The sequence below is a fragment of the Cydia strobilella genome, chromosome 1 (genome assembly GCF_947568885.1).
Source record: "Cydia strobilella chromosome 1, ilCydStro3.1, whole genome shotgun sequence".
Classification (NCBI taxonomy): domain Eukaryota; kingdom Metazoa; phylum Arthropoda; class Insecta; order Lepidoptera; family Tortricidae; genus Cydia; species Cydia strobilella.
The window spans coordinates 16604845-16629123 of record NC_086041.1 but is presented as its reverse complement, the minus strand read 5'-3'; the positions used below and the strand labels follow the sequence as shown (position 1 = coordinate 16629123).

At 39.0% G+C, this 24279-nt stretch overlaps 1 protein-coding gene across 2 annotated transcripts in view; it reads right to left on the bottom strand.

The window, feature by feature from the left end:
* The window catches only part of LOC134746185 (protein peste), a 55075-nt gene extending 33551 nt beyond the window's left edge, over positions 1-21524 (bottom strand). The window contains exon 1 of one of the 2 annotated variants that reach the window (XM_063680509.1): positions 21370-21524. The gene's annotated coding sequence lies outside the window, so the exon portion shown is untranslated. The remainder of the gene's footprint in view (positions 1-21369) is intronic. The other variant, XM_063680517.1, reaches the window with a different exon arrangement.
* Positions 21525-24279: the final 2755 nt, after the last annotated feature.

The window sequence follows — 24279 nt, the reverse complement described above, 5'->3', positions numbered from 1 at the left end:
GCACCTTGAGCTCCTGTTTGGCACATTGATTGAGCAGATGGAAACAGGATACCTCTGTTTTGCTAGTGCTGGGTATTAGTCGCCATATCTTGAAGTACTTAGCTAGCACCTCCATATCGTCGGATAATGAGCCCTCTAAGTTTTTGAAGTTTTTGTGTATGTTATGTTACTAAACGGCTAAATCAATTAAAATTATTTTTAAACTAACAATAATGTTTTAATAGCTGACGGTCTTTCCACCGCGTATGAAATGGGATGCGATGACTGAAAATATTTTTTATAAATGTTCATGTGACCAGCTGACGGTCCACCGAGGTTCAACCGGCGGACCATTTTTTTATTCACAATAGCATCTAAACCATCATCTGACAAAGTATCAAGCGGGAGGCGATGACAATTTTTTGCGTGTTTCGGTGGCTGCCATTCCTCAATCCATCAACGGAGCGGCAGCTGACGTCCACAGGAGTTCATCATACATAGCCGTTAACCACTAAAAAAAGCAAAGCGCTGATTTGGTTGTGGCGCGCTTGTAATATAATGATGATATTCCCACGTAATGTTTGAGAAAACTTCGAACTTCGAAAAATAACACAGTTGTAGTTGTAGTAGTACTGTAGGTGGGTTATTCGAGTAGTTTTTTATAAGTTACTTTAGTTTTATTTATAGTTAAGGTTTTTTTTTTATAGATAATTTTTAGTTCTTAGGTATTTTTTAAATGTATTGTAACATCCCCATAATGTATCAATGCCAAGTGTAGGTAATAGTAGGTACTTTAATTATTTAAGTTAACTATTAATGCACTTCGTCTCTCCACTTTCGTCTCTCTTCGGCTTTGGACAGAGTAGCATGGCGGTCTTTGGTGTCGGAGGCCAAGATCCACTTCGGGTCGTCGCGCCACAGCAGTAAGTAAATAACTATTAATGACATTATTTATGTTTATTTATTACGGATAAAAAAAATACTGTATAAAATAAACGCACTGTACGCCTCAATATAGTATATATCAAGCTTTAGCTATAAATCTTAATCTGTCGATTTGACTTAGGTATTTATTTGTAAGAAACAGATAAAACACAAATTAACTAATTGAGGCTTGTAAAGTATCTATCTATCTATCTATACATATAATAAAGCGGAAGAGGGTCGAAAGTCTGTACATGGAAGATATTCGAAAAAAAATTGGCTGTGGATACTTAGAATCGATAACAGAACACATTCCAACAGTTTTTAGAATTTTTGTCTGTTTATCTGTTTGTCTGTTTATCTGTTTGTCTGTTTATTTGACCGCGCATCAAATGAAAACGGCTGAACGGATTTTGATGCAAACTTTACTAATCTGTCGAAAAAATCCACGGCCAGGTTATAGGGTATAAACATTTGAGAAATTTTACCCCTAAGGGGGTTAAAAATTGGATGAAAGTTTGTATGGGGTTCAAAATTAATTTTAAGCTAGCAATTTGAAACTTCGTAAGAAGATATATTATTGAAATACAAGAAAACTAATTTCAGCGTTTTTGAAAATTCATCCCCTAAGGAGGTGAAATAGAGGTTGAAAGTTTGTATGGAGATCAATTTTTTTTTGAGTGCGTTACTTGAAACTTTGTATAATGGGCATATTTTTATAATACAGGAAAAGTGATTTTAGCGTTTTCAAGAATTCGTCCCCTAACAGGGTTAAAAGGGGGTTGAAAGTTTGAATCCATTACAAATGCTTTAAAAAACTAATTTTGACGTTTTTGGAAATTTAACCCCTCAGGGGGTTGAAAAGGAGATGAAAGTTTGTCTTGGGGTGCAAATTTTATTTTTAAGCTAGGAACTTAAAACTGCAAAACGTTATTATATTAAAAAGCAAGAAAATTACTTTCAGCGTTTTTAAAAATTCATCCCCCATGGTGGTGAAAAAGGGGTTAAAAACTTTATCTTGATAACTATATCATTTTAGCTACTAGGCCAAGTTAGGTATCGTTTTTGTATAAATCGGGTATGCCGAATTCATTTATGATATCAAAATGACACTATTCCCGAGTGAAAACACAAAAAATATGAAAAAAACCGATTTAGATAAAATTTGGTATAGAGATAGTTTGAGTCCCGTGGAAGAACATAGGGAAGTTTTTATCCAAAAATGGAGACTGCGTTTGCATGGAGAAGCGGCCGTGCCCTTTCCTCTTAATAATGGTCACGTTTCCCACTCCGAAAACCAATTTGGATGACATGATTTTGATGGGAACACCCAAATATTCCGAAATACGTTTTTCCGATTTTTATAACCACGACTCTCATAATCTCGATTATTTATAAGTTCGAAATATCAAAATTACGATTTTTAAAAACACGATGGAATAAAATCACGAATGTGCTATTTCCGAAAACTTAAAATCCGATTGTCACTTGACAGAAAGCTTAAAGTTCAGATTTTACACTTTTCAAAAAATATTTTTTTTCCCAATTCCTAAATTCCGAAAAATCATTGTCCGATCGGAAATAAAATATTTCGGTATTCAGAAATTCGGTTTTTTACAAGATCGGAAAAATGAAATCCGTGATATTCAAATGAAGACTCACGTTTTAGTAATTATTACAGGTACCTGTCGTGCCGCGTCATGTTAAATTCGGCATAAAATATTTTTGGCATAAAAATTCGGCATAAATAAATTAGACAGAACTGCGAACCTGCGAACCCGAACTGTTGCTAGAAGTGGGTTAGGTTAGGTTAGAACTGCGAGGACCAGACGGCATACCTGGTCGTGCATTGGTAGTAGCACTCGCCGAGCTGGAAGAAGGAGTCAGAGGCCTTTTCACCTCTTGCCTGACTCATGGGCGGTTCCCCGATAGGTGGAAAACAGGCAAGTTGGTGCTCCTCCGGAAGGATGGGCGCCTACCTGATCAGCCATCGGCCTACCGCCCAATAGTGTTCCTCGACGAAACCAGTAAGCTCTTCGAGCGTATAATCGCAAGTCGTCTCGCCAGGAGCCTGCAGCCGGGTCTGAGTGACTGCCAATATGGCTTCCGCCCACTGCGCTCCACGCTGGACGCGATTGCCCGAGTTAGGGACTTAGCCGAGGAGGAGGTCTCTCAGGGTGGGGTTGCGATGTGTGTGTCACTAGACATCTCCAACGCCTTCAACACCCTGCCCTGGGAAACAATTAAGGCGGCTCTAAAATACCACAACGTGCCCGAGTACTTGCAGAAAATAGTGGCGTATTATTTTGCAGGCCGCGTTGTGATATTTTCCACAAAGGATGGCTGGGGGAGACGGGAGATGTCGTGCGGTGTTCCACAGGGTTCAGTGCTGGGGCCGCTCCTGTGGAACATTGGGTACGACTGGGTCCTACGCGGGGCCACTCTGCAGGGGGTCAGTATCACATGTTACGCTGATGACACTCTCGTGTCGGCCCGTCGTAGCAGGACCCACAGGGAGGCCGCTTACCTAGCCACAGCAGGGGTGGCACTGGTGGTCCACAGGATCCGTGCTGTAGGCTTAGAAGTGGCCCTGCATAAATCCGAGGTTCTGGTTTTCCACGGGTCTCGAAATAAACCACCGGATGGGACACAGATAACTGTGGGAGGAACTTTCATCGCCGCCGGGTCGACGATGAAGTACCTGGGACTCGTTCTCGACGGCAGGTGGAAGTTTGAGGAGCACTTCCAGCGCCTGGCTCCAAAATTGCTGGCTGCAGCCGGAGCCCTTGGACGGATCCTCCCTAATCTAGGCGGACCAGGAGGAGCCTGCAGGAGGCTATATTTGAGTGTGGTGCGCTCAATGGCGCTCTACGGGGCGCCAATATGGGCGGGTACCCTGAGCTCTCGGGGTGCGGCCCTGTTGCGCCGTCCGCAGCGGGCCATAGCTCTCAGGGTGGCTCGAGCGTACCGCGACAACTCGCACGCAGCAGCTGGCCTCCTAGCCGGGAACCCGCCATGGAAACTTGAAGCTAAGGTTCAGTCCGCGGTTTATTGGCGAGTGCTGGAAGCAAGGAAGGAGGAGAACTGGCCCGCCCCACGTAAGGTCCGCCAGTGGCGTGAAGAGGCGCGAGACGCCCTCTACCAGCAGAGGTCAGAGCGTATGGAAATCCCGGGTGCTAGCCGGGACCTAGTGGCCGCTGTGCGGCCTGTTCTTAAGGAATGGATCGAACGCAAGCACGGCGCACCCTCCTTCCATCTCTCACAGCTCCTAACGGGGCACGGCTGCTTCGGTTGGTACCTATGTGAGAGGTTAGGAAGAGAGCCGACGACGGCGTGCCACCACTGCAACGGAGGAGCCGTAGATACGGCCCAACACACGCGCGAAGAGTGCCCTGCGTGGGCGGAGCCTCGCGCTATCCTGTCCGCAGCTGTGGGAGGAGACCTCTCACTGCCGGCGCTAATACGCCGCATGGTCAGCAGTGAGGTGGTATGGGCGGCAGTAGCCACCTTTAGTGTCACCGTCCTGACACAAAAAGAGGCTGCAGAAAGCTCCCTCAGCGCCGTAGGAGGCCAGGCCGGCGGCGAAGGGCCTACGCAGCCCGAATGATGCCGCCTTAACTGGGACCTGCGGGTGATGGGCCGGGAGTTCCATCACTCGCCTGAAGAGGTTCTGAGCTGGAAGGCCCTCAAGTGCCAGCGGAGTAGGCTGCTGGAGCAGTCCCAAAAGACGAGCCCGCGAGGGCAACGCCGGCGGGGTATCGGAGGTCTAAAGTCACGTTCCCGAAAACCCGCCCACAAAGCGCGCGGCGGAACACCCCAGGGGGTTTAGGCCGTGGGAGTCGGACATACCCACCTTAGGCTTCTCCCGGGCCGGTGCGATCCATAACGGATTCCCCCTGGGTAAAAAAAAAAAGTTAGAACTGCGACCCCCAAGAAAACGAACTGTTGCCAGAAGTAGGTTAGGTTAGGTTAGAATTGCGACCCCCAAGAAAACGAACTGTTGCCAGAAAAGTGGGTTAGGTTAGGTTAGAACTGCGACCCCCAAGAAAACGAACTGTTGCCAGAAAAGTGGAAATTTAAAAATTGGGATATTTAAAATAGGAATCACGTTAATTCGGAATAAGGGCAATTCCGAAATCATGATTTTGAAAACCGTAAATGTTAAATTCGGTGTTTGCCGATGTGTTCGGAATTGTTATAGTCGGAATTATGTAGTTCGGAATTTACAAAATTCGGCTTTTTGGGTTTTTGGGAAATATAAATCTTCGTGATTTCATCATTCGTAATTATGACAGTCGGAATTTTGATGGGTCGAGCATTTAAAAATCGGAATGATAAAATTCGGAATAAAAATTTTCGGAATTATGTAGTGTACCCGATTTGGATAGGACGTAAAAATACAAAAATGGTACTGTATCGTTCGATATACACCTACTACTCTATGCCGTTTAAATCACGTCAAAAATTTGAATAAGGGCAAAAAAAATATTGATTTTGGAGTGTAATTTTATTTAGTGGTAGCAAAGAGGATATAATATTATAGAGCGGTACTGTCATAGTAAATTTTGTAACCACAATAAATTCACTGCCATCTATCGACACGCTTTAAAACTAAAAATGAAGATTTATAAAAATACGATAAAATGTATTTAAATATGGATAAATGTTTTTTTTTATTTGCATTAATTATTTTTATTATTTTGACCCATGTTCTTTCACTGATATGCGTTAAAATTGTTAAATAATAACAAACGAAACCGTCAACGCCCTCTATACGAGGCAAAAGGTAGTAGCGACATCTGATCGAGAATCAAATTTTCGTGATTTTCGAGGCACTTTTTTCCTTAGACTGTATCCATCTATTACGGAGTTATATCTATCTTTGGTGGTAGGTACCTAATTGTAAAATATTTTATCTTGACTACAGTCCTCTAGCGTATCCATCTGTCAACTTTACTTTAAGTTCCGTCTCCAGGGGACAGGGAGATAAATTAGGGGTGAATTAGCCGCATACTGACACAGACCGACTTCCACGCAGGCGAAGCCGCGGGCACAGCTAGTAATGCATAAGGGAATATATTTTTACTATTATAATTTACGGCCTCCACTAAACGCATGATCTACTCATACTCAAACGGCAAAATATCTGCAAAAGATACACAAATATGAGTATAGCGCCAAGTCAGTCAGCGTCTCGCTCGCGCCAATACTTGTACGAAAACATACGAGCAAAATCCACGCCCAACTGATATCATTTTGATGTCACAATTTAAGTTTGAATTTGCCTCTTAGACGTAAGTAGTCAACACAGTAAAGTAGGTAAACAGGATCTTAGTTGCTGAATCACTGATATAATAATAGAGATTTATTAAAACAAACTACTTAATATTTATAGCCACTCTTGTACCTCTGCTTATATTTACCACGATTATTGCGCTATTGACTTTAAGAACACATAAAGATACTCATATTTTTAATTAATTAGTATACTAATCATGAATTGCGACAACATCAACAATGTAAGTGTGTTTACTAGAAGTAACCGTGATTCACGAGCACGTGTCGGTTCGACGCGGGCGCATATCGTGTCTCGTGTCGTGTTTGTGTCGCTTTAGTCCAAGGGCAACACGTGTCAATAGGGAATATTACGCGAAACTCTGCGTAGGGGGCGCCACTACCACAATCTGTAATCTATACATATATATAAACTAGCGACCCGCCCCGGCTTCGCACGGGTAGTTCAGCTAATTTACACAAAACCATTACAAATTATCCATATAAACCTTCCTCTTGAATCACACTATCTATTGAAAAAACCGCATCAAAATCCGTTGCGTAGTTTTAAAGATCTAAGCATACATAGGGACAGACATACAGACAGCGGAAAGCGACTTTGGTTTATAATATGTAATATGTAATGATGAAGACAAGTGATGATGCACGTGTCCTGACCGACTGACTCACTGACTGATTCATCAACGCAGAGCCGAAACTACAAACGATAGAAGGTTTAAATTTGCATACCAGGTTGCATTTATGTACCTAGTGTACAAGAGATAAGAAGCGATTTTGAAAAATTAACTAAGGAGGTTAAAAAGGGGATGAAAGTTTGTATGGGGTTCAAGTTTTATTTTAAGCTAGCAATTTGAAACTTGGTAAAAAGATATATTATTAGAATACAAGAAAACTGATTTCAGCGTTTTTGAAAATTCATCGCCTTAGGTGGTGAAAAAGGGGTTGAAAGTTTGTATGGAGATCAAAATTTTATCAAGTGCGGGACTTGAAACTTAGTATATGGGCATATTGCTAGAATACAGGAATAGTTATTTGTTATACAAGGGTGCAAAGTTGTATTTTACCCGCGAGTGTTTCAACACACGAGAAGTAAAATACATTTGCACCCGTGTGTAACACAAAACATCCACAGGCATCATCTTCATCACTGGAATCACTAATTTTTGTACGATATTATAACAGAAAACACTGGAAATTCTTGTTTTTACGTGAGTCGGTGAGAAGTGTTTTTAAGTAAAAATTTTGTTGACTATGTTGACATTTCTGTTCCGACGTATGAAATGTCAACGATGCGTTTTGAAATTGCATCGACTCAACTTGTGCGTTCAGAATTATATTTAACATCACTATAAGAAATCTAACGTTTCTTATGGAATTTTAAGGTTTATACTAAGCTAATTGTTTTGCTTACTGTATATACCTAGGTACCTACCAATAGGTAGAAACACACCGCAACCGACACGAATCTTGCCAATCGCGACTTCAGGTAATAATGAGCATCCTTCTTGTATAATCCGGTAGGCAAGTGAACACACGGTAAGGTAATCACTTACCATTACTACCAAATCGGTACTTTCGCTGTCGCTCGCTTGTACAGTAAATTTGCCCTGTCTATTTGTGCCATCAAATATGTTCCAGCCCACTTGCACCATCCGACTAACCCGGAGTTAAAAAGCGATTCCGTTAACCCAGTGTCAAATTGTACTGGTAACCATGGTAACTCCAAGGTTAACCGACTAACCCCGGGTTAGTGGAATTGTGCATGTGGCCCTAAATGGTGTGCCAAGCCCGCGTCGCGAGTTGACAAGTCCATCGTGATCGTGAAGTCTTATGACTCAAAGCTATATAAGCGGATGTTTCAATTCCGTTAAACAGAATCATAAAAGGTTAATCACATGTCAGGATCCTTATTGAATAAAAACTGGCCAAGAGCATGTCGGGCCATACTCAATGTAGGGTTCCGTAGTTACCCTTCCGTCACAAGCAATACGAGTAGGCTAAACGGGAGCTATTTGTATAATAGTAAATAGTTTATTTTTTTGGAATATTACAATAATTTGTTCATTAAAGTATCAATATAAGCGCATTTGCCTCATACTTTTAATTTGTTTACTTTTTCGTTCTAAAAAAAGTGACGAGTAGTACAAGCGATTTTATCTTATGCCCAATTGCCCACGGAGTGCAAATGTTATTTTAAACGTCAAACTTTTTACTTTATTTATATGAATAAACCAAATAAGAACCTAACTTTAAAACCCCATTCGCTGTAGTATTCATTTAATGTCTAATAGGTTTTTTTATTCAAAGAGACTACACAATTAAATAAACATAGAACAATAAACTATAAATAACCTTAAAATAATAATAATACAAACTATAAATAAATTTAAAACAAAGGCTCTATAAATAAAACACGTCCGTCGTTGGGCAGTGTGCCCAGAAGGCTGGCCGCATTGCCACGTTGAATAGCACCTCTTGATTATCCAAAAAAAAAATTCCACGTAAAAATTCCTTTAATTTTGGGAATAGCCTGTAGCCGCTGGGGGCCAAGTCAGGCGAATACGGTGGGTGCTCCACCAATTCGAAGCCTGCTTGGTGTATGGCAGCCTTAGCGACACAGGACGTATGGACGGTAGCATTGTCTTGGTGGAAGAGTACGCCACTTGTCAACTTGCCCCGGTGTTTCTCTTTAATAGCCTCTCGCAATTTTAGAATTAAGTTTGCATAATAGGCCCCTGTAATAGTCTCTCCCTTTTTCAAATAGTCAGCCAGGATTATTTCTTAAGCATCCCAGAATACAGACAGCATAACCTTTCCTGCAGACGATGCCACTTTAAATTTACGTGGTGGCGGAGAACCACTGTGTTTCCACTGCTTACTTTGAATTTTAGTTTCGGGATCATAGTGATGTACCCAAGACTCGTCCATGATTACGTATCTATGGAGAAAATTATCTTTATTAGCTTGGTACATATCCAACAGACGCTGGCAAATCAATACTCTGTCTTTTCTGATCAATGGTCAACATTCGTGGCACCCATCTTGCACTGATCTTGTTCATACCCAATTCTTTAGTAAGTATCTGTTGCACTACATGATATGACAAGCCAGTCTCATCGACAATTTGCCTGATACGTATTCGCCGGTTTTGTAACACCATATCGTGAACTTTATTAATGTTTTCGTCTGGAGTGACCGTTACAGGTGGTCCACCGCCATGTTGGATTTCACAATTGGATCTTCCGCACTTAAACTCTCGATATCAACGTTTCACTATGTAATAGGATACTGCACACTCCCCTACAGTTGCCACAATATCTTGAGGGATTTGAGTTGATGTAAAATATTTTTTTGTAGATATTTTATTACCGCCCTCTGCTCAACAAAATCCATTTTCATACAAAAAAACCACGACTCAACAATTACAGTAAGCTGTAGCTCAATAATAGTTCGACATTTAAAAATGTTTTATTTTTTTAATAACCTCTAAATTTCTATAAACCTTCAGCAAAAAGGTTTTAATAACCAAGTGACAGCAAAGAGGTCAGGGGTGGTGCGTACGGATCAACCCTCGTAAGTCCTTGTACAACCGGCGCGCGCTTGGCCCCCCACGGCCCAGCGTTTCGAGTTTCGACCCCAGTTCTATTTCTACGATTTTTTCATATTTTTGAACTCGTGGTTTAAATGTTATGTAACTACGGAACCCTACATTTAAATGTTTAAATATTAGTTTAAATGTTTAATTGTGTCCCCCTGACACAATTTTTTTTCATTCGGAGCAGTTATTTCTGAAAATATTAACTTTATCAAAAAAAAGATTGATGAAGACCGGTATTCGTTTTGAAAGAGCTATCCAACGATACCCCACACTAATATAGGATTGAAGAAAAAAAAGAATTACATCCCCACTTTACGTGTAGGAAGCTACCCAAAATTTTATTTATTTATTTAATTTTATCACTGTCGGCATAATTGACTTCTCCAATTAATTTTATTTTTTTATTTTTTTCTCAGCTCGGAAACATGCGTAGGACATGTTTTACGAATAACCTATGTAATACTTTTTTAAATAATTGAATATTATCCGATTTCTCTTATAAAACACATAAAACCGTAGTTATTGTGTTCTCCGTTTCACTTTTTTGCAGACATTTTTGATTATCAGAAAAAACAACCGGACAAGTGCGAGTCGGACTCGCCCACTGAGGGTTCCGTACAAATGTAACTTTTTTTTTACAAATTTATAGTTTTGAGATTTTTCCCTGTACTTGTAGTGTAAGACAATATTACTTGCCAAATTTCATAGTTCTAGGTCAACGGGAAGTAACAAGTACCCTATAATTTTTTATTCCCTTGAGATATTTATATCTATATTTTATTGCGTTAACTTACAAGTGCAGGTTACAAGTTTGATTTTTTTTTCACCCCTTCAAAGGACTGTAGACCTGAGTATATGGTTTTAATTTCAACTCGAATACCTCCACGCGTTCCCGAGATAAAGGGTCTTGACAGACAAACAGACAGACGGACGGACGGACGGACGGACGGACATGTCCTATAAGGAGTGATCCTATAAGGGTTCCGTTTTTTCGTTTTGAGATACGGAACTCTAAAAATAGGCCGATTCCGTGTAAGATAACTCTGCAGCGACTTTGCAGTGACCAAGTGTGAAGGTGCCACTATATACATAATATTATTATAGGAATCTGACCATAATCTGACTATATTGTAGCACTTCCACAATATCACAGCAGTCTGATGTGCAGAGTTAGCTTCGTCTGACTACCTACGATCGAATTCATTTACCTGCCAAACCATCATCTTCATCCATCTTAGGCTAAAGCATTAACAATGTTATAAAAAATATATTCATTCACGAAACAGACGATGGTGCAAATTTTAATTTGACTCTTTTCAACGGTCCGTATAACAGAATCACAAATTATTTAGGAAAACCGTAGTTAATAAATGTTTGGCACTATTTTCAGCAGTGCAGTCTGTTCAGTGCAGCAGCCTACCGATTAGTGAGGGATGGTTTAAAACTCAGATTGTTCCAAGGGTTAGGAGAAAGTACCTACCTATACGACAATGCTACTTTCTCTAATTATTTCTTATCGGTTCGGTTTGTAAAATAAGTAATCCTCACGGGCTATCAGGTCGGTGCGGCTGCACTAGCCATTGTCCCGGCTCAAGTAGAAAATTACTGTATCCGCCTCGCAGCGTCTTATTTCACGACAGTTTGCTCCTTTTAGCGCCGCTCAGTGGCCTCAAATCTTTCTATGGACCGCGAGCTGTGCAGCAAAATTTGAAAAGACAAAGCGTTTAGAATTTTACAATTTTTTCAGGTTGTCACTATGTACAAGCAAAACCTTATATGTAACCCTTGTTTATACGTATACCCCAAACAATTTTCTGATAATTCCTTGAACTTACAGGATACTTATTAATATAATGTATGCAATCAGTGGCTGCCATGTCAGGTGGTTGCCTTATACCTATTATCGTTGATACATTTGTTAGTAATTAAGCTTAAATAAAAAAAAAAGAATGTACCCGTACCTATTTAAAAAAAAACCGGTCAAGTGCGAGTCGGACTCGCGTTCCAAGGGTTCCGTACATTACACAATTTAAACAATGTGGTTTTTTTATGTGAAACATGAGTGAAATGTCTTTAAAAAATCCGTAGGGGTCGGATCAAAAACTAAGTAATTAAGTCCGACTCACGCTTGACTGCACATTTCTAATAGGTTTTCCTGTAGTCTATTTTGTGTATTTTTTTCAATTCATTTTTTTTTAATTTTTGACCCAGTAATTTCGGAGATAAAGGGGGAATGGTCATTTTTTGCCTATTTTCTTGAATAACTTCTAAACTATTTATCCTAAAATTATAAAAAAAATATATTTAAGATTCTCACTATGAGCTCTTTCATTTTATATGTAACACGATACAGTTTGAAAAACTTTATTTTTTAATTTTGTCATTTACCCCCCAAAAGTGGCCCCCGCTTTTAAAATTCGTTTGTTTACGTTACATTGCCGTCTTTGGGTCACAAACTTACATATGTATACCAAATTTAAACTTAATTGGTCCAGTAGTTTCAGAGAAAATAGGCTGTGACAGACGGACAGACAGACAGACGCACGAGTGATCCTATAAGGGTTCTGTTTTTTCCTTTTGAGGTACGGAACCCTAAAAAAACTTTATAGACCCACGGGAGTTAAATTAGTGATTGATCTGTAAGAATGCGTGGAATATGTTCCCTTTAAGAGGGTGATGAACGTAAGTTTCCTTAGACACAATCAGCTAAAAGATTGTAGCTCAAACTATAGCGAATATAATATATACATTTTTAACGTTTTTATCACACTTATTCATAAAGGGTGTTTTTCCACGTATGCCATTAGGAAGTAGGTAATTAGTCCCAAGGGTGAAATTTATTTTTAAATTTAGTGAATTAGATCATATCTACGAACTACTCGTGTTGTAATTCGCACACAATGGCGCGGAAGTTTATATCAGAATAAATTAATGTTTTGTTTTTATACCTTAAATCGAGTTTTAGAGTACCTACGCTATTTCTGACACCTGTGCACTTACCATGAGACGCCAATACCATATTCGTTAGCGCCGGCTATTTTACCGAAAAGACTGAGTAACTACTGAGCGAGTAGGCAAAAAGTAAGTAAAAATTTTTTCCCCTCACTAGCTCGGAAAGCCGTCTTTTATCCTTTAAAACAAGCGGGGAAAAACGCATTTTATCCACTAGTGGGGAAAGTAACTTGACCTTGGATAGAGCGTGTTTGTAGCTTGACAAAAATAAAACGTAAAACGCTCATAAAATTGGGTCGTTCGATATTAATTATCATTAAATAAATGGTTTGAGAATCTAATAAATAATACCAGATTTAGCTTTATTTAATGATTTTAAGTCATAAACCTTGAAATTCCATAATAAACGTTTGTTTTTAATAATTATATAAAATATAATTCTGATCGCACAAGTTAAGTCGATGCAATTCCAAAACGCATCATTGACATTTCATACGTCAGAAATATCAACATTGTCAACAAAAATTTTACTTAAAAACTTCTCACGTAAAAGTACAGAATTTCCAGAGTTTTTTGTTATAGTATCGTAAAAAAATGAGTGATTCCAGTTGATGAAGATGATCTAACGCCTGTGGATGTTGCACTTTCCTCGCTATAGTGAGGGGAAAAGTTTTGTGTTACACACGGGTGCAAATGTATTTTACTTCTCGTGTGTTAAAACACTCGCGGGTAAAATACAACTTTGCACCCTTGTATAACAAATAACTATTTTAATACAGTTGCTCAAAAAGTGCTACTTTTCGTGGCTGTTTAGCGTGCGGAAAGTTGGTTTTCGCGAACTAATGCTTTTTACTTTTCCAATTTTTTTAAATGTTTACTTGTTCCAATTCATGACTACTTATTGATGAGTGTTAATATTAGTTTCCTTTAAACGTCGTAATCAACATAAAAACCTAATGTTAATGTAAGAATACGAAAAATATGCATATTTCATATTTTATTACTTACCTCTTCATCATTATAAGTATTATAACACGTTTATTTTTTAATGTTGAAAAACCGTTCTTAATAAGTTGTCTGAATGGAACGGAACGCCTGTCAAAGAAGAGGCGTATTTTCTTACTGCAGGAATGTTTTAAGTTTTCAAAGGCAACATTCGATATTGTTTTTATAAATATACGATACACAAATAATCGTAAATAACGATATTTAGGTAATAATAGTACAAAGTTTTAATATTTACAATTGTTTCTGTCTTATAAAACATGCATTTGAAAAAAAAACTTTCATTAAAGTGGGTTCAATAATAATAACAAAATCTATTCTAGTCAAATAAAAGCTAGAAAAACACCACTTCATAATGTCAATGTTAATGATGTCAGTGTCACAGAATTAATAATATAAAAGTTTCGAATTCCATTCCTTGCTTGTTGCTTTTCTTATGTTTTCGCAACTGTATTAAAAAACGTCGTTCGATACACGTGCGGATATGTCATTCTTCAAGTAATGACATACTTTCCGCACTAGCATCGAAATGTACTAATACCCTACTAATTTAAAGCGTCGTAGAACAGTGTCACTATGTAAATGAAAACCCATCGGTAACATGGAAAACCTTTGAAACTTTTTGCATAGCCACCGTTAAACACGAACTAGGGGTCAGCAAAGGAGCTCTGCACAGTGCAAAGGATGCCAAATGGTGGAACAACTGCACCAAAGATAGCGTTGCTAATAAGAAACGTCTGTTTAAAATCTGGCAAAATACAGGCTCCGATGAAGATAAGGAAAATTACAAACAAGCCAAAAAAGCTGCAATAACAACGGTGGCCGTTGAGAGAGATAAGGCTGATTCAGAGTTTTACAAACAACTAGATTTAACCACTAGTAATGATATATATAAAGTGGCTAGACGTAGACACAATGATACTAAGGACTTCAAAACTACCAAGTATATTAAAAACAGAGAAGTCACTCTACTCACAAACGACAAGGATATCTGCGATAGATGGTACGAGTACTACCAAAACTTGTTAAACGAAGAATTCCCTAGACATCGAGAAGCAGAATTACCGCCAACCGAAGGACCAATCGGTGAAATAACCCCGGCAGAAGTGAGGAAAGCAATCTCTAAAATGAAAAACCACAAAACAACGGGTCCTGATGATGTACCCGCAGAGCTCTGGAAACTTCTAGAAAGCGATGGAGAGATTTGGCTCTCAACTCTATTCAATAGGATTTTAGACGACGGGGAAATGCCAGTTGCTTGGAGAAAAAGTATATTGGTCCCGTTTTACAAAAACAAGGGAGATGTTAGAGATTGCGGAAACTTTAGGGGTATTAAACTTACATCACACACTCAAGATCTGGGAGCGAGTCCTAAGTGAGCGCCTTCAGAGTTTAATTCATTGTACAGAAAATCAATTTGGGTTTATTTATTGCTGGAAAAGGAACCACAGAAGCAATACATGCAATAAGGCTGTTAGTAGAAAAAGCTCGTGAAAATAAACAAACATTGTGGATGATCTTCATAGATTTGGAAAAAGCTTTTGACCGAGTACCCCGAACACTGATATGGTAGGCTTTAAGGTCGCAAAACGTTCCTGAACGATACATAAAGCTTATAACAGACATGTATCGCAACGTGCAGACAAGCGTTCGAAGCCCAGCAGGTATGTCAAAGAGCTTTGATATTGAAGTTGGGGTTCGTCAGGGAAGCGCTCTTAGCCCTCTACTATTCAATACCATCATGAATTACCTCACCGAGAGAATCCAGAAACCCTTACCGTGGAACCTATTGTATGCTGACGACGTGGCTCTGATATCAGACAATAAACAAGAAGTACAGGATAGTTTAGATCAATGGAGGAGATCTCTGGAGCCAAACGGATTGCGCATAAGTATAACCAAGACGGAGTATATGGTGCTCAACTTCGGCACTGACAAATCTAGCACGACACACACTGAGCTGAAGCTTGATGGAGAAATCCTACCAAGAGTAAAAAAGTTCAAATACCTAGGTTCTGTTATTGCTGAGGATGGCACGATTACAGCCGACATAAAGCAACGAATATCATCTGGATGAAATAAATGGCGCGAACTAACAGGGGTCTTGTGTGACCCAAAAATGCCAATAAAAACAAAAGGCAAGATATATAAAACCGCCGTTAGGCCAGTTCTACTATACGGTAGTGAAACGTGGGCTACGAAGCAAATACATGAGCAAAAACAACACACTACTGAAATGCGTATGCTTCGTTGGGCAGGAGGAGTTACCCTTAAAGATAGAGTCCGAAATGAATATATCCGGGGCACCTTCAAGGTGGCACCAGTTACCGAGAAGATAAAGGAATCCAGACTAAGGTGGTTCGGACATGTGATGCGTAGACCCGAAAACCAAGTTGTGAAAAAGTGCCTTTCCATGGCTGCAGCAAAGGGAGGAAGGGGCAGGCCAGTAACTACCTGGCTGACGAATGTCCGGAGAGACATGAAGGATTTGGGCCTGTCCAGTGACGACGCATATCAGCGAACAAAGTGGCGCCTTAAGATTAGGAAAGCCGACCCCGCGTAACGGGATAAGGCGAGGACAAAGAAGAAGAAGAAGAACTGTGTCACTATGTAAAGTGTAAGGTGTGTTTTGAATTTGTGTATGTTGTCACTGTGTTGCGAACTCGAAAGATTTGAAGTTGGCATAGTTACAATAATAATTTATCGTGATTATTTTGTAAAAACCGGACAAGTGCGAGTCGGGCTCGCCCACGGAAGGTTCCGTACTTTTTAGTATTTGTTGTTATAGGGGCAACAGAAATACGTCATCTGTGAAAATTTCAACTGTAGCTATCACGGTTCATGAGATACAGCCTGGTGACAGACAGACAGACGGACAGCGGAGTCTTAGTAATAGGGTCCCCTTTTTACCCTTTGGGTACGGAACCCTAAAAATTGCATGTACTCATTATGAATGAATTCATTCATAAAGTACCTACCTGTAGACTTATACCTAATAATCGTTGTATCTATAAAAAAGTTGGAGAGAAAAGGTATCAGAGGAATACCACTTTTACTTTTTTAAAACTATCTCTATGGCCGAAAGCAACGGGTTAAACTGGGCAAATGTGTCAGCGAGGATGAGGACGTCTAATATGGCGTACCGCAGGGAAGCGTTCTGGGTCCGACTTTATTTTTAGTTTATATCAACGATCTCTGCGATATGACCATTCCTAGCGCAAAAATATTCTCTTATGCTGACGATACAGCTGTCGTTTTTAGTGGAAAATCATGGGAAGAGGTAAGGGTCGCAGCTGAACTCGGAATGGCACACATATCAAAGTGGTTAAGGATGAATCTACTAACATTAAATACTACTAAATATAAATAAGACAAAATATGTTTGTATCAGCATCTCACTACCGACTCCTGAAATAGATCTAAAAATTCACTCTTGTCACCAATCTAGCTTTTCTACCTGTAACCCTCCTACTATTGAAAAAGTCTCAGAAACTAAGTATTTGGGTGTACAACTGGATGAGCATTTAAATTGGTACTCTCACCTTGACCAAGTCATCGGTAGAGTCAGAAAACTGCTCTGGATCTTTAAGTCGCTAAGGCACATTGCACCAGGTAAAGCAAATCTTACAAAGTCTCGCAACATCTTAAACGAAATCTATATCTCCCTGGTGCAATCTGCCTTATTATACTGCATATCGGTCTGGGGAGGTGCAGCAAAAAGTCGCTTTATCTATCTTGAAAGGGCTCAACGTGCACTCATAAAAGTGATGTACTTCAAAAAAATTAGATATCCTACTGAAATGCTTTATCAAACTAGTGATCTTCTATTGGTAAGGAAATTATATGTTCTGCAAACAATAATGAAAAAACACAAACTAATACCCAACAACCCTAATTATAAAAACAAAAGAAATATCGTCAATGTAGCTAAATCCTTCCGTACGAGAACTAACTTTGCAAGATCACAGTTTAATTCAAAGTCGTCCTACCTCTATAATAAAAACAACAGAGAATTAAACTTTCACTCAAAACCATACCACACACACACACACACACGCACGCACGCACGCACGCACGCACGCACGCACGCACGCACGCACGCACACACACACACACGTCTCAGTCGATATTCACACCTTAAAATCAAACAAGTAAAAATAAACAGAATTAAAGAAATTATGAAATAAAGAATTTTGTTGAATTTTATCTATACCAGGGACCGTTACCTGTATATAGGTAACTAAAAATCAAAATAACACAACATTCGCAATAAATTTTCCGATATTCTAGAATTATATTTAGCTAAGGGCAATGAGTTATCAGATAAGCTAATTGAAATACAAAAATATACGAAATTGAATACCGGTTAATTTGTATGAAACAAATACCGGTATTCGGTCCCTGATCTATACAAGCAAAATCAGACACCTCAGTTGCGTAAGTGGATGTATAAATTCACTAGTATCATTGTATATTTTGATACATTATCAATGTGATTGGTTATCAGTTTATTATTACATATTTTATTTGGTTTATTGTAGGCCGTAGCCCTTTATTTTACAATTACACACTAAGTTTAAATCTTTATTTCAAGACGATCGGTCTGGCCTAGTGGGTCTGGTCTGGGTAGTGACAGTGACCCTGCCTATGAAGCTGATGGTCCAGGTTGGAATCCCGGTAAGGGCATTTACCTATTTGTGTGACGAACACTGATATTTGTTCCTGAGTCATGGGTATTTTTTATGTATAGAGGTATGTATTTATCTATATACGTGTGTATATCGTCGCCTAGCACCCACAGTACAAACTTTTCTTAGTTTGGGACTAGGTAGATCTGTGTAAGGTTGTCTCTAAATATTTATTTATTATTTATAATAAGATTAAGGACAACTATGTGGGGATATTGTTAAGCGAGGTTTAGACTAACAAGAACTTGCATGCAATTTTCATTACATTGCGGTATCTGATAAACATGTTGAATGCAGTTTACCTTAGTAGTCAGCAATGTAACGTTCTAAATCCAAATTTAAAATTCTTCTTTTTTTAGGGTTCCAATCCATATCTCAATATCTTATATACAAGGTGTTCACGAGGAAACCGAAAGATTTTAACCACGCTTTTCTGAGGCCAAAACAGGGAAAAATGGAAAAGTTTAGGTCAAATTCGAGAAAAAAAAAAATTTTTTTGTTTTTTTTTTTTCGATTTTTTTAGATGTATTTGTACATAAAAAGTAAATATTATTGGTAAACTTGTCACTTAAAATGGACTTTTACTTTTTTTTTTGTAAAACGTAGTTTTTACAAAGTGTTACCTTGTCACTTTTTGACATCTATCAATAAGGTTACTTAACTACGTCCCACAGTGGCAACATCGACATCAAAAATGCGTTTTGCACTATGTAACAATAAAAACTTGTTTTTTTTTAATTGGTATTAACTGAAACTAGGCAAATTACAGAAAAGTTTATAGGACATTTTAGTGTTTAAATATGATCAGGAATACGCTGTTAAAATTATTCGGTATCCTCATGTTACACCGTGTGGAAGCAGGAGTACTTTCTTTGTCTGTTGTTACGGATGGTCGATACCGACTTGACATTAATATGAAATTCAGAGGTCTGCTGACCCTTGTAGCAGCTGTGAAAAAATTGAACTTTTTAAAGTTAAGTCAAAGCAGTTCAAAGACAGTCAAAGACCTACATTCGGTTATGTTGCATGTTGCATAAAAAATACATTTTTTATAGCGTTCTCCTTTTAACCTAGAAACATGAAATTTGACAAGACGCTATTTTTATAGTATAGTAAATCTGAAACCCGTAAATATGTTATTACATAAAAATATAGGATTTAACGGGGTCGGGGTCAGCGATGAGCGCTGATAAAGATAATTTACTTACCTTACTGGTTCCAAGCTAACGGCATGCAGTTAAATATCGAGAAAACGAGCCTCCTCCAATTCTCACTTAACAGTAGGGTACAGCTACAGCTGGATTTGACTGTTAACGGGGTTCAAATAGAACCCGTAGGTTATGCTCGATATGTTGGGTTTTGTTTCGATAGCGGTTTGCAATGGAGCCAACACATAGACGCGATCTGTAAAAAACTAAACTCTGCCTTCTACGCTATAGGACGCCTAAAGCATACGTTATCGGAACAGGGCCTGCTGACAGCATACTATGCATATTTCCATGCACACCTAACGAGAGGTATTGACCTTTGGGGCCTAGCGGCCGATAGGGACCGACCATTCATCCTGCAAAAAAAGGTAATAAGATTGATATCCCGAGTCCCTGAAAACGAACCTGCACGGCAGCTATTTGTTAACCTTAAGGTGATGACTGTACCTTCGCTCTTTATATTTGAGATAGGTAAATATGTAAGGAAGAATCCTGATGAGTTTTCTCTAAGCAAGCCCTACTCAGCGAGAAGAAAACCGGCGCTGTCGATACCCACGCATAGGCTTCAGAAGTCAGGGAAGTCCTTAAGGGTAATAGGTGCAAAAATTTATAATAAATTACCTGAAGTAATAAAAAACTTTAGTACTGAACGACGTTTCACACGCGAACTCAAAATGTTTTGCACAAAAAAAGCATACTACTCGGTAAAAGAATTCCTAGACGAATGACTAAATATGTCGAAACCTTATAATTTATTTAATGTAATCGTTTCATGACATTTCTTTTTTTTTAATATTTATAATTCAATTCAATGAAAACATGCCTAAAATTATGTTCACTTAATAGAAACGTATTGACTTGCATATGCCTTTTAAATGTATTATTAATTTTATAATTGTAATAATAATTGTATTGTTCTTCTAATTGTAAATAATTTTTGAATATTACGATGTACAATTACTACAAATAAAATATATTCTATATTCTATTCTATTCTATTGTACCTAATTAAATCCTGATTTTAACATAGAACCTAGAAGCCCTCTATCACTGTTACATATTAGTGCGATATAGAGGCAAATAGCGTTTCTATGTCGTAGCGCAAACGATTGGCTACTTTGCTAGGCACCCAGCTTCTATAATGTAAAGACAGGATTTCTAATCATATAGTATAAGTTCTAAAGTATCTAGGTAATGTAGAAGTGTTCTCAATAACAACGATAGGGAGTGTGGCTCTAATATTTAGTAATCATCTCTAATGTAGCAATTTGTTGTTCAGTTCAAATACGAAAATCGTATTTATTTATTGCTTGCTTTATTGTATGGAGTAGGTATATGCTACATTTTTTTTTACATTTCGGTGGCTGAGGAAGCGGGAAAGTGTGCGCTGAAGCCGGACATCTGGTGTGGGGGCGCGTAGGGTTGTAAGCGGGGTGACATTTTCATCCTATAAATAATTCGTGCGCTATGTGGCTACTCATCATGGTAGAGCCTAAATATAAATATGTACTTATTTTGTTGTACAACAATAGACTTTTTATTATATGAAAGTAAATAAGTAGGTAAATTGGTACTGTGACGAGTTCCTTATAACAGAACTTTTAATTTTTTTTTAAATATCTCTATTTTATTAATTTTAGGTATATAAGCCGTATAAACAAAATAAACAATCCGGCCCAATCTAATAAAACGAAATAAAAAGATCTAAGCATTATCAAACTAACCTCAGACAGTCGGACAACAAATTCCACAACACTGATTTGTTGAACAAATCACACTATCACTAATGACCACTCATTTTATAAGTTTATTTTATTATGTTTGGCGCGTATTTGGGTTCAGTGTTCCCATGTAGATAGCACGTCTACATGCTTCAAAGGTTCAAACGATACTAAAACTTATCAGTCTATGACCGTAACCCACGCGTGATAGATTAGCTACAAATGCTACAATATAAATACCTATTTACTAATGTAGCTGTATCTATACATACCCTTACAGCTGTTGTCCTAATTAGTTATCGGCGACATTTTTGTGAGTCTCTGTCGTTTTGTTATCAATTGTTTACAAACTTATAGACTACAGAATAATAAAAGCGAAGCACGCGTGACCACCAAGTATCGAACTTAGATGCCGTCAAGTCACGCTATTCCCCAAGGAACGTAAAGATTATAGAGGGACCGCGGTTGGTCATATATTTTATAGATTAGGTACTTAATTATAACCCACACTAGTACCTATCTGTCTCTACTATTCTTAAGGGTCCCCGGCAAGCTCGGTTCTAAATACAAACGTAGTTCCGCTCTCAGTTTAAAACGACTAGCTAGTTTGTTCTGAAACATTGTACTTAAAATAGGATAAGGTATATCTATGTCTGAAATTAGTTTTTGCAGCTTCAGATAGGTAATTAGGTACCATAGTTAAAAAAAATACAGCGTTTTTGCTGTATTATGTTTGTTTTATAAACTGGAACTAAACTAATTACAGACCTAGATATACCTCATGTCATTGTATGTGCAGTTTCATTACAATAATTACAATCCAACACGTAGTTTTAAAATGAGAGCGGAACGACGTTTGTATGAAAAGGTGCAATTCGGCCGAGCTTGCCGGGGACTTAACTCAGACTTTTTTTATGAACCTAATTAATAGGTAATTGACCGAACGAAAACGAACGTCTCCGTTTTTAGCTTCGGTAGCTTTGGTATAAATTCTTACGGCCGGCAATCCTCCTCATCCGCAGGTTCGACAGTGACATAGATTTTTTTTGAAGTTCGAGTCGCCTGATGGTAAGAGATTATCGCCGCCCATGGACACCTGCAATACCAGAGAGGTTGTAAGTGCGTTGCCGGCCTTTTAGATGGGAATACGTTCTTGAAGGTTTGAACTTTTGAAGGTCTTATCGGTCTGGAAATACCGCAGGCCACAGACCATTTCAAAATGGCGGAAATTGGCGCAAAGTACGCTACGCCCGGGCACATTGCTTAGGTTTTTTTTGCGGCGAGTGTGGGAAATTGGGAATGCTCATACATAGTACCCACCGCTAGACCCGCGCCATACGCGGTTATGTCACTTATGTCCGACTATGCTGGGAATGATGCCCAGCCGCCAACGGACTAAGAACCACCGCTTCGTGTAGTGTGAAAATATGCAAATGATGTGCGTGTTGTGTGTTGCTAGGGTAGTTGTGTTTTAGAAGCTATGGATAGCGCCATCCACGCGCCATCGTTATCAGTACGGGCCGTACGGAGCAGTTATTCCGCATTGTTTAGATAAGAACTACGCACTAACCTGAACGGATGCGGGTTAAGTAAGAATTGCGACCATCCACCGTCCCGAACTTCTGCCAGGAAGTGGGTTATGTTAGAACTGCGACCCAACCCAACCCGAACAGTAATGTAAGATAGGTTACTGGTTAGGTTAGAATTGTGACTCCACCGTTCTGAAAGGCTACCCGTTATGTAAGTTAGGTTAGGTTTGAACTGTGACCCTGAACCAAACAGAACAGCGTCCGGTAAAATAGTTAGGAGTAGGTTAAAACTGCGACTCCAAAAAACTGAACGACTGTTAGTAGGTACATAAATAGGTTAGATTGCCTAGGTTAAAACTGCGAGTACTGCGACTCTCATGTAACCTGACTGAATACCAGTAAAGTAGGTTAGTTTAGGTTTAAATTATGACCCTCCACCATCCTCAACGTCTGCCAGTAAAGAAGGTTTGGTTAAAGGAGCGGAAGACGGAGCCATTTAAATTGGTCGGTAGATTTTACAAGGATCGAGGGGGTGGCGGCAGTCAATATGAAAGATTTTGTACAAGTACAAAATGGCGCAATGGCAGAATGATATAAACGTGTTTTCAACACACTTGCTCAAAACGACGTTTTTATTCCACCGATTTTTGGCTCATAATCCTAGATATTAAACACGCGTGCTCTTTCAGTGTATTATTCCACTCGTGCTTTTTCATTATATTATCCGACTGAGTTAAGAAGCTAACTGATTGCTAATAATATGCATGGAAAGGGAGCCTTCTTTAATTGGTCGGACTGGCGGGCACCGGCGCGCCCGACCGCCTGCGCAGTGCGCGGCCCGGCCGGCCCGCCCGCCGCGCCGCCCGCGGCCGGGGCGAGCGAGGGCCGGCCGGCAGTACGAGTATGACAGATGAGATGAAACACTCAATACTAACTGTTTTAACTATTAAAATTTGATTAATATGAAAGTTTCTTTTTTTTCTCGCAAGTGTGTTGAAAAACGTCGTATGAAACGCGTGTGCATTGGTCATTACACACATCGGCTTTCTTATTTCTTATTCTTACAATATCGCCTCGTGTGTAATGACCAACTTAGCACACTTGTATCATAATGTACTATTATGACATGCTGCCATTACGCTTTTTTTCTTTATGTGTTTTTTTTATTATTACTTAAATAGGAGTATTAAAGGGAAACGAAAATTTGATTATTTTGCGCTACGACGTACGGTTTAGGAGGTACCGTCCTATAAATATTTCTGCATGACTATAACTTTTCCTGGTGAAAAAAAAGAAATCTTTATAGGGTTGTATCTCCTAAACCGTGCGTCGTAGCGCAGAACAATATTTTTTTTGTTCCCTGAAACTGAATAACCTATC